The 12,121-nt window shown below is 41.5% G+C and overlaps 2 pseudogenes; both read right to left on the bottom strand.

The window, feature by feature from the left end:
• Nucleotides 1-2,335: 2,335 nt before the first annotated feature.
• LOC141830565 (transcription factor bHLH129-like) lies at nucleotides 2,336-3,504 on the bottom strand (annotated as a pseudogene).
• An 84-nt stretch (nucleotides 3,505-3,588) lies between these two features.
• LOC141830564 (BTB/POZ domain-containing protein At3g56230-like) lies at nucleotides 3,589-4,377 on the bottom strand (annotated as a pseudogene).
• Between the last annotated feature and the right edge of the window lie 7,744 nt (nucleotides 4,378-12,121).

The following is a 12,121-nucleotide window of genomic DNA, read 5'->3' as shown; positions in this document are numbered from 1 at the left end:
TTGAGTAAAGTGAGGCCGAGGCCGAGACCGAGGTCGAGGCCGAGGCCGAGACCGAGGTCGAGGCCGGGTGAGGCCGAAGTTGAGTAAAGTGAGGCCGAGGTCGAGACCAAGGTCGAGACCGAGGTCGAGGCCGGGTGAGGCCGAAGTTGAGTAAAGTGAGGCCGAGGCCGAGACCGAGGTCGAGGCCGGATGAGGTCGAAGTTAAGTAAAGTGAGGCCGAGGCCGAGACCGAGGTCGAGGTGAGACCGAGACCGAGACCGAGGTCGAGGCGGATGAGGCCGAGGTCGAGGCCGAGGTCGAGGCCAAGTAAGGCCGAGGTTGAGATCGAGGTCGAGGCCGAGGTGAGGCCGAGGTTGAGATCGAAGTCGAAGTAAGGGTGAGGCCGAGGCCGAGACCGAGGTCGAGGCCGAGACCGAGGTTGAGGCCGAGTGAGGCCGAAGTTGAATAAAGTGTGAGCCGAGGCCGAGATCGGGGTCGAGGCCGAGGTCGAGAGCCGAGTAAAGTGAGCGGCCGAGTGAGGTCGAGGCTGAGGCTGAGTGAAGCCAAAGTTGAGTGGGGCCGAGGCCGAGCTATTGATCTGCTAAACTGACTGAGCTAACAGAGTTGCTGAACTAACAGAGTTGACTGAGCTGCTAAGCTGTTGGGCTGACTGAGTTGACTATTGCTGAGCTGACAGAGTTGCTGAGTTGACTGAGCTGCCGAGCTGATCAGAGCTATTGAGCTAGCAGAGCTGTTTAACTGCCAGAGCTGATTGAGCTGCAGAGCTGTGGAACTGACAGAACTGCTTAGTTGAAAGAGCTGCTAAGATGAAAGAGCTAACTGAGCTAATAGAGCTACTGGATTTGAAAGAGTTGTTGAGCTAATAGAGCTGCTGAGCTAATAGAGCTACTGAGCTGAAAGAACTGCTTAGCTGAAAGAGCTGCTAAGCTGAAAGAGTTGTTGAGCTAAAAAGAGCTAACTGAGCTAATAGAGCTGCTGGATTGGACAGAGCTGTTGAGCTTTATGTTCCGAAAGGCTGAGCCATCAGCGACCATACTGAGAGGGCCATGGAGTTCTGAGTGCCGAAAGGCTGAGCCATTGGAGAGCCGTGCTGAGAGGACCATGGAGTTCTGAGTGTCGAAAGGCTGAGCCATCAGCGACTGTTCTGAGAGGGCCATGGAGGTCTATGCCTTTGTCTGTCGTAAGACTGTGTCATCGAGCACGGAGCTCAGAGGCCAGCCTGTCGTAAGGCTAAATCATCGAGCACGGAGTTCGGAGTTCCGGCCTGTCGTAAGGCACTATTGGAGAGCGCGGAGCTCAGAGGCCAGCCTGTCGTAAGGCTAAATCATCGAGCACGGAGCTCGGAGTTCCGGTCTGTCGTAAGGCACTGTTGGAGAGCGCAGAGCTCAGAGGCCAGCCTGTTGTAAGGCTAAATCATCGAGCACGAAGCTCGAGTTCCGGCCTGTCGTAAGACATTGTTGGCAAGTGCAGAGCTCGGAGGGGGGTGAATACTTCGTTTTTGTAACAAGGCGAGGCCATCAGCATTAGAGTCAAGTGGGCTTTGAGGTCGATATTTATTGAGAAAGCTGAACAGTCAAAACATATAGGAAGTGAGGAAACTCACCTACCATGTTAAGAGATAATGCGATAAGAAATTAATCATACTCCATGTATAAGGATAAACTTGGCCAAGAAACAACATTTAAAATAGGGAGAATGAATGAAAAGTTTAACAGGCAACTCTTTTAGATATATGCATCCAATAACTTGGTTAGAAGATAATCATGATAGATATATTTATACCGACTTGTACATGGATAGGAAAAATATTTCCATCAACTAAATATATCAATTATCAAGTGATGATGTTGCAAAACATAAATTAGATGATGAGAAATAAATGACTTATCTTGTCGGTGAGAAACTCGAGTTTGACGTCGCTCAACTTGATGATGTTGGTCCGATCCCAGATTCTCAGGATCCTAGCTTTGGCTTTGACTTGATACCACTGCCGCTTCTGATTCAACACACATCTTGATTTTCTAAAATTGAATTAGTAAAAAATAAGTACTAATTCTGATGCAGATTAGTAAATCAATAATTTGAGAGGATAATAAATGGGATCGAGGAAAAAGTCCTAATTATCATGAAGAGGCCTATGTTTGATCTTGAATTTTTGCTGTTGCTTTTCTGGTGACGGTGATCAGCGAACACGACCGGGTGGTCAGGCTTGCTGACGTCGATCCGGACATCGAGAGCGACTCGTTGGTTGAGGTGGTGGATCTCGACGACGACTTCCTTGGAGACGGCAGGGGCTGAATTCAGGAGGTGCTACTTGAGGAGTTTCTGTGACTTTTTAAGAAGGTGGAGATAGAGTGTTGTTAATTGTTATCTTGCTGCAACCGGGGACCAGCTCTTGCAGAAGTTTCATCCGCACATTTATTTTCTCCCTTCGAGCCCGTTCTACTAAGCTGTGGCTATCGATTGCTTGTCCTCGGCGAGCGCGGATGTGAACATAGGGGAGCTTGTTGTTGGGGGTGTCTTCCTCCGTCCATGACTGAATCCTTCTGCCTCAACACTGATCTGGCAAGCGATTGTCTCCTGGAACTGGATAAATTTTTTCATGGCAGTCATTTCCACTGTGGTCTTTGGCAAGCTAAGCTGATGTGTGAGAGCTGCAACATGGGATTCCTCAACTCCCCATTATGAATCAATTGAGATAGGTTGAGGCCAGACACCATCTGCCCTTCTTCCTCTCTGCTTCTTGTTCTAGACAACTTATTGCCGGAAAGCAATGAGGTTTCATCCCAAGATGTCATCGGAACTCTGGCCATGTAACACTGGCTACTGTCATCAAAACTACTTCCACCCAATTCCTCATTCCCCATCTCTGATATCTGTGACATCAGGGAGCTTTGCCTCGACGAGAAGCTCATCTGGTTCTTAAGTCCTCTCCCTGAATCCCCCATTCCCCGGTTCTCTCATCATCGGGTAACCATTGTCGGCATTCAAGTGAGAGAATAAACCCACAGGAGTACTGCTCTGCCGCACAAGATTTCTCAGATTGGAAGATTTTTTACTGTCGCCGATCTCAATTTGCTGCTGCATCTCCATGTGGTTGGATCTCTCCATCAAGCCATGGTTCAATAAGTGAGTCTGCATGGGAAGACGGTAAACCATGGGTTGAGCCGAAGAGAAAGGGACGGCCTGCTGAGAGCTAACCAACTCCGGCGGCTGAAACTGGGAGCTCCTCTGGGCGGCGTCGCCGGCTAGTTCTCCGAACAGAGAGATCGGAGCTGACCGGAAACGAAGAAGGCTGGAGTACGACCAGGAACAGAGTGCGGCGGCGCTGAGACTCGAAGGAGACCTGGAGAAATTGGTGGGGCGGATTGTACCTTCCTTTGAGCCCGTAGAGGAGCAGTATTTCCCTGCTTCGCCGTACCAACTTGGGGGATTTCGTGGTGGAGAGAGCAGTTTGCTGCCGATGGAGATTAATGGAGACTGGGACATCCACTCTTTCAGCATCTGGGCAGGAGTCGAATGGATGCAATAATGGATCAGAAGTGACAACTTTCCTTAGTTCCCTCATGAACTTGAGCATTTGCGGCATTATCTCCTTCTCGGGTGCAGCGAGGGATCAGGAGGGGAGGAGTTGTTGGCCGCGCTGAGCAGGGAGAGCACGGTCGAGAGGGTCTCCTGCTCCGCCAGCGGAAGCTCGCCTGAGTAGAGGAACTCAAGCAGGTGTTGCAGCTCGCGGTGCGTGAGCTCTGGGAGAGTGATGATGCCTTCGCCGGCAGGCGCGGTCTTGCAGTCGTCATCGTGCAGAATGGTCTTAAAGATTCCGGATTTAGAAGACAGCACTGCGCGATGGGCTAGAACCAGTTGGCTGTCGCCGGCCTTCACCAAAATGTCAGTGTGCAACCCTTCTTGCAGCGCCGCCAGCCCATCAAGAAAAGCCACCTTGCTTGCATCTCCTTCGCCCTCCCTTGCATCTCCTTCATTTTCTCGACTGCACCTCGAATCCCCTGCACAGCACCAGAATCTGATATTGATCTGGTTGTCATTCCATTAAAATGAAAGGGGAACATCCGCATGCCCTGGGTGGCAGGGAATTGGAGCCGAGAGAAGTGGTGGCGGCGCCGCCATCCAGATTATTCGAGAAGGCCAGCATGCTATTTGCGACGTCATAGCAGGCGTCGCAGATGATGTATTCCGGCGTATTGTAAAACGTCACCCAGTACGCTGCAGTCCATTGTAAATTTTGGATGGAGAGAGAGAGATGGATCTCCTTAGTCGGGAGAAGTTCCCGAAGAACCTAGCAAGGAACTCCTCGCTGGTGAGGTCGGCAAACCAGTTCATATCAAGGCGGAAGGCGCGCTCCCTGTTAACGGTTGTCATCTTGTGCTCTTCCATCAAATAGAGAAGACCTTGAATCGGTATTAATCCAGATCGAGGGCCTTTTCACCGAGGCGAGATTAGGTTTTTTTTTCTTTTTGAAAACCTTCTCTTCCTTTGATCCTCCTCTCGACGTTGCCCTCTTCCAATCTTTTTTCATGTTTGTGGGGCCTCCAGCATTAAAGCAATAGTGGAAGGTATGTCTTATGCCCCAATGACCAAATCACTCTCGGGCTTTTCATGTAAATTCGAGAAGAGGCATGAAAAGGCTTGATCCCATAGGGGCTATTTGGGCAATTTGGAAGAGCTTAGGTTTGCTTGACGGTGAAAAGCGGTAAACATTAGCAGCCAGCAGGAGGCCAAATTAGATTTTTTCAGAGGATGGAGGGGTTTTTTTTTCCTTTTTTTTTCTAGAAGACTTTTTCAGCGGAGAAAATTTAGAAAGAAAAGGAGAGAAATATATATATATATATATATACTCATCTTAGCTTTTCTCTTCGATGGAGCCGTGATTATTACTAGTTCTTCCGGTGTAAATCATCCAGCGTCTCGGCTCAGTGTTCCCACAGACGGCGCCAAAATGTTCTAGCCAATTCGCCGTGGACAGTTCAACCACCGGTTCAGAACTGCTGACGTGTACGCTCCTCGAAGAGAATCACTAGGGGAAATGAGGGGACCTAAAAAGCACTAAAGAAGAGGGTTAGAATGGCGCCGGGGGACCCCGATAAGCCACTCCGACGCTCAAGTTAGAACAGAGATAGAGGGAAAAGAATAATATGCGTGTATAGAATGAGAGAGAAATAGAGAGAGAGGGGAGGAGAGCCTCCTTGTCTTCATACCTGCGGGGTTTATATAGTATCAGGCGGAGCATCATCTATGGAGATCAGCGCATGTGATTGACTATTGATGCGTTATTAATGTGGTAAGGATAATCTTTGAGGGTTTTCAAATATCTAATGGTTCAGATTTGCTGATCTTCATCTGACGGTCTTGTGCATTAATGTGCAGGATTTTAGGGGGCCAATTTTGGAGACTTGGTCGTCATCCTTATCCTTTTGGATGAGTGATAACTATCCGGATCATCCCTAAAAGGATATTGATAGTGGAGAAGCCAACATAGATCTAATCATATCCAATAAGATCATGTTTCTCCTTTCTAAGATATTTTATGAATGAATACCTAGTGTGCTTAGTTAGGATAAAATCTCATTCTTTAAAAGGTATATTTTAAGTGTTTAGATAGATACTCTCCATTTTAATTTTGTCTAAGTATTTTAATACTCTTACCTAATTGCTTTTTCACTTTGCTTCTAAATTCCTCACACTTTTTAAGGGTTTTTTAGGCCAATATATTTTATGTTTCACTATACTTTTAATAAATTATTCCGAGTCCTTATTCAAGCCATCAAAGGAACCTAATAATTAAGACTCATTTAGATTAAGCCTCAAGAAATTAATTTTGACTTTGTCAATTTTTAACTAATCAAAATAATATATTAATCTCATTCATTCTATTCTACTAAAATAATAAAATTACACTTTTAATCCAATTGAAATTACTAGATCTTATAATTAATAAAACTATATCCTCTTATTTAATAACTTCGCCATATATTTATTAAATATGCTCTATAGTTTTCCATAATTTTTTTTTGTGATGCTACGTCATATAATTTGTACCCAACTCATTCTCAACGTAATATATAGAAAAATGCATGCATTGCTCGGTTAGTCACATACATGTACCAATAGTCTAAAGTCAACGACCTAAGCTCTAAATTAATAAAACATTCTATCGCACACACTAATTAAGTTGGACACTGTGGAATGTGATTTGATAGGTTAGCAACCATGCTACTATTTTATACTTGAATGTCTCTTTCCATAAGATTAAGACTATTTATCATTTTTACTTAGAATTTAGTTTTGGAGCTAGCCAGCTAGTGTCAAGCTAAGGGTCCTTTGATATAATGATGTTATAAAACACAACAAACTTTTGAACTTATTAACCTCTCTCACTTTTTATGTTCCACAATATATAGCAACACATTAAATATATATCAAAATTCAATCTCCATATTTCAAAAAGTACAAGCCATTACTTTCCTAGATTAATTAATGATCTTCGAGGAAAGTAAATTTGTGTTATTTTAACCTCCAAAGGCACGAGAGAGATCTAGTACATTGAGCCATTATACTTAGCCCATCTCTTTTATGCCCAAAGTCTAATCCATCTCTATTTCTTGAATCTGTCCCTAACTATGAGTATTTAGCTACTTGCATAGTTTCCTTGTGGAGCTTTCATTTAACATTATCAAGGATATATATTACAATACCCTTCGCAATCTAAATTTTGATTTAAACAAAAAAAAGTATCGAAACAATAAACTTTAATCAACGAATAAAAAAAGTCTGGAATATAATTTTGTCAAAAGTTAGTGTTTGTGATAGACTTCATAAAATGATAAATTCAATAAAGTTAATTGTTTCAATGATCCCTTTTCCTCTTAGAATAATAAAATTATCTAAAGTTGTAAAACTATGATATTGTAATTAAGATATTTCTTCCAAATGATTAACAATTAACGAGAGTCTGATGATGATAATGATATTCTAAAATATATTTAAAATAATCATAGAATATGATATTATTTTAACAATGAATAAATTAAACCCTAAGGTTAAAAAAATAAAGACCTGCAAATAACAAAATGAAAATTTCTTATTTTATATATCGAAAGGTGAAATTATATTTAAAAAATTATGCTTCATATTTATGTTTTAATCAATTAAAGATTTTTGGAAAAAAATATTTAAGTTTATCCTTTTGTTAGTGTTAAGTGGTAAAAATGATCAATTAATATTTCAAAATATTAATATTTTATTTTTTATAATTAGCTTTTTTATATTTTATAATTATTCTAATATTTTCTATTCATATATATATATTTGTAATAATTGATAAGCACATTTTTAACTGATCGGGCCTACCAATTAGACTAAACTTGGAAAGTGTTCAAATCATATATATCCATCCGATCCAAGCCGATACGGCTTGACTCCGACTAAGTCTAATTGATCAACATGTGCATGCCCATTGACACCTCCCCCACACAATCTTACCTTTAGAATCTCGAATCAAAATTTTGTCCCCAAGCACAATTACTTTGTCCACATTTGGCAGGGCAGGGCAGGCAGGCCAATCAAATCAAAGTGATGTTGGTGCTGCCCAAATTAAAATGGCAGAACAAATTAATATTGACAAGATGAGTTGGTGATGTGCCAAGCTGCTTCCCTGAAATACGACCCAACAAAGTTAAGCACAATCAAATCCATGTCTCACTACTGCCCCCTAGCCAATGATAACAATGGCGTAGTTAGGGTTGGGCCTAGACTTCAGTCCAGTGCAACTCAACAATTGAAACCAATACATTATTTTACAATGCAATTGTAATTGGAGTCAATATATTATTTTATAGTACAACCCAATCAATTCAATCTAGTATAATTTAGATTCCAATGTAATTCAACAATTGAAATCTAAGACAATTAAAATCCTAACTACGCCATCGAATGATAACCTACGTACACGTTAGTTAACAAGGAAATTAAGGAATTAAACTAAAGTCGCAATAGAATACTTTGAAAGATAAAAAGCATTCATTGATTCATTCATTCCATGGTTGACCACTTGTACAATTTTATTTCTAATTTCCTCGCTAATTTCTTAATTATTCATTAGTCTTTAATTTTTGGATTAGATGCATGCACGCACGTCAAAAGAGACGGAAAGGGCCGGCGAGAGGCTTTATTAAAAGAAAAGAATAAAAGAAAAATGAAGCAGCCTTTTAGAATCCTCCAACAAAATTGAAGTTGCATCCTATTCCTCCGCCACCGAAAGTTATCCATAACAATTTAATAGAATCTACCTATCGAAATTAATAAATATATATAAAAATAGATCTTTACGGATGTGGTAAGTACTTAGAGAATAAATATGTAAGTGTGGTATGATAGTAAGATATTAAGAGAATAAATAAGAAGATCACGAATCCGATTACGGATTGAAAGTTATCATTTTTTTTTTAATAAAAACTAAAAAAAATGATAGAAGAAACAAATTAATAGCACCTACCTATTGAAATAAATATATGTATAAATATATATAATTAATAGTTTAAGATTAGTTTACAATTTGAGCAAGTGTTAGTTAATGTTCATGGTCATTATATTATTGTTTCATACAGGGGCGGAGCCAAGGTTTTTACTGAGGGGGGGGGGGGGGGGGGGGGGGCATTTTACGTCCCCAGGCGCCCCCCTTAGCTCCGCCCCTAGCTACAATGCGTGGTTTTGTTCCTTGTGAATTGTTGGATAACAAGTGTTTTCTGTTTTGATAAAAAATGATATTTTTTATTTAAATTCAGCTATAATAAATATCTTTGTAATAGATGTCTTATTTAGTTGTAATTAATATTTTTGGTGAAAATAATAACTAGAATATGTTTTTTTAATTTATTTGTATGATACTTTAATTAGGTATCACATAAAATTATTTTAAATTTTTTGCTCAAATTACGCGGATATCATTAATGCGATCACATGTGATGTGTGAATAATGACTTCACTTAAATTTTATTTCAACTTAAACCCCTTATGAAGCTAAAACATCTCTTATAATTAACATATTGTCTCCCAAACTTTGCAACAGTAGCAATAAAAATGAATGAGATTGAATGGAATAGGAAGAAATTACGAGTAAAATGTGAAAAAAAAAAATTCTTCAACACAAGTTTATCTTTTTATTAACCTAATATTTCAACTAACTTAATTATATGTTCAATATATATATGGTTTTAAGATCTCGTTTGATTATTTCAATTCAAAATTGGTTGCTAATTAACTTAACCCTATATCTAACTCAATTAACTTAATCAATTTGACTAATATATCACAATCCTCAACTTAATATCAGCTTGACTGCTTGAGTACGTTACGACAGACCTGATGACCCTCGCCATCATCCCCAAGCTACTGATCTTCCTGGAAGACAGGTCACACCACGCTACGCTACGCCATGCCACGCCACGCAGCAGCAATCATTGACGTCCAATTCTTCTGGGGATTCTTCACCGGGGCAGGGGGGCGACCGCCCCCAGGCGCCCCTGTAGCTCCGCCCCTGGTTTCATATAACTAGTTCCATATACAATAGTATAGGTTAGCCCGATTGCTTATTTGATTTGATGTATAATATGATATAATTATTTGCTATTTCTAGTGTTGTTAGACTCATTGACTTAGCTCATAACATAACATGGATGTCTTAGGAGATAATATAAAATTAAATCACTTGTTTGCTTTGGCGATGTGGATCTTATTAAAGACAACAATTATATTGAGGGTAAGACCTCTTTAGGGTGATTTTTTAATCAGATATTCAGTTTACACCGACTAATCTTAAGGTGGATGATTCGTGTAAAATATTTAAAGTTATAGGGGGTTATTTGTAAATAAATTTATCCTAATTATTGAAGTTTAAGGGAGGATTAGGGAAGCTATTTAAGAGGATAATTAAATTAACCCTAACACCCTAATTTAGGATTTTAAATAAACTCAATTTGAGCCCATTTAGCTAACCCTTTTGCTATTGGGCTAGGGTTAGTGGATGCGGGTAAAACCCGATCCGTTAAGGTTATCTTAAAACTGAAGGTGCCTTGAATTCCGTCCTGTTCAATTTCTGTCAGATAAAAATTTTACAAGGACGAAACCTTTTCAAGCAACCCACATGTTCGATCAGACATGTGTTTGATCGATCAAGCAAGTTCTTGACCGATCAAAGCACACCTTGATCGAAGCATAAGATCGTTGACCTCTTGTGTTGGTATTCAGGATCCATACAAAGAAAAATAAACTACGTAGTGTTGATGCAGTTTTGTTCTGATTGTTGTTTTGATGTTAACAACGATTTAAGTTCATATTCAGATTGATCGATTACAGAATGAGATCGGAGAGGGCTCGGTAGCTAGTTCTCCGGATTAGGTCAGAAAGGGCTCGGTAGCTCGTTCTCTGGACCGGATAGGATCGGAGAGGGCTCAGTAGCCCGTTCTCCGGATTAGGTCAGAAAGGGCTCGGTAGCTCGTTCTCTGGACCGGATAGGATCGGAGAGGGCTCGGTAGCTCGTTCTCCGGATTAGGTCAGAGAGGGCTCGGTAGCTCGTTCTCTGGACCGATTTGAGTCGGAGAGGGCTCGGTAGCTCGTTCTCTGGACTGAGTCAGAGAGGGCTCGGTAGCTCGTTCTCCTGACTAGGTCAGAGAGGGCTCGGTAGATCGTTCTCTGTACCGGACTATGGTCCGAGAAGGCTTGGTAGCCTGTCCTCGGACCGGATCAGTATCAGAGGAGTCTGTTCTTTGATTACGTGATCCAGCGCAGTTGGCTCGGGTGAGACCCAAGTTAACCTGATCGAGATTTAATGTTTAGCCTGGTTTAATCAATCAGTGAATCGATTAACCAAGTTTGAGTAGGTTAATCGATCATCTGATCGATTACAGACCCTTGATCGATCTGGTGATCGATTACAGATCATTCTGTGAGACGCGCGTTAATGCGTTAATTGATCTGCTGATCGATTACCGAGTTCTCTGTGACAATTCGTAAAACCCACAGAACGTGACATAATCGATTAGTCAATCGATTATGATGAAGTGTAATCGATCAGGTGATCGATTACATGCTTTGGCGAGAAATCAAATCAGCGTCTGGTAATCGATCACCTGATCGATTACCACCCTTTAATCGATCGGTTGATCGATTAAGGCCTTGGTTAATCGACTGGTTGATCGATTACATGCTTTACTGAGGAACAATTATGATAGTTAATCGATTGTTCGATCGATTATGGTGTCTCTGATCGTGACCTGCTCTGATTTCTGATTTCTGATTTCTGATTTCTGATTGTTCTGATTCTTCTGATTTTGCTGTGCTAATCACCTGTGGAGATTGCAGGTGTAGTTTGAATTTGAATGAAGATCAGGAGGGTCAAGGCTTAGCTTTCCATCGGTGCAGGTTGTCGTGTTTGATTTTCTCAGGTAAACGACAATGGCGAGATCTGAGCTGCACGGGAAGGCAATCAGTGACTGGGCTGAGAGGAGAGCATGGTGCTGGTGAGCTCAGTGGCTCAGACTGATCATGGTGCAGTGGACTCAGAGTCCGTTTGAACAAGCAGCTAAAAGGAAGAGAGGAAGAAGAGGAGAGCAATCACTTACGCTGAAACCCTAACATTGTGCTTGTGCTAGTTGTGCTCTCTGCTTCCTCACGTTCATCGATCTTCTTTGAAGCTCAGGCAGGTATTGGTGCAAGGAGCTGGTGCTCCTACTCTTGGTCTGCTTGATTGTGTTGAGGCTCTGTGCTGCTGTAAGTTCTTTGTGATATTAGCCTCAACACTCTCCTTCTTATAATCTCTGCACTTAACTTCTATTCGTGAGATTGATTGTGGAGAGGTTTCTCCACCGAGAAGGAGGTATTATTTAGCTGATTTCTGCCGGGGTGTGATCTACCGAAGATCAAGGCTTCGTCCACCTTACGGACACGCCGAGGAGTAGGGGCAAGTTATCCCCAAACCTCGTATATCCTTGCGTTTGTATTGTATTTGTGTTTATTAGTTGTTTTTCTTCTATTCTGCTGCGTACTAACCTTTTGTAAGAGAAAAACATTCGATTTCGAAAAGAAAGGGCTATTCACCCCCCCTCTAGCC

This window comes from Curcuma longa, chromosome 6, assembly GCF_044706935.1.
Source record: "Curcuma longa cultivar G26 ecotype Majalengka, Jawa Barat chromosome 6, ITB_CL_G26_1.1, whole genome shotgun sequence".
NCBI classification, from domain to species: Eukaryota; Viridiplantae; Streptophyta; class Magnoliopsida; order Zingiberales; family Zingiberaceae; genus Curcuma; species Curcuma longa.
Note: the sequence above shows the minus strand (reverse complement) of the source record. Positions and strands in the feature narration are given on the sequence as shown.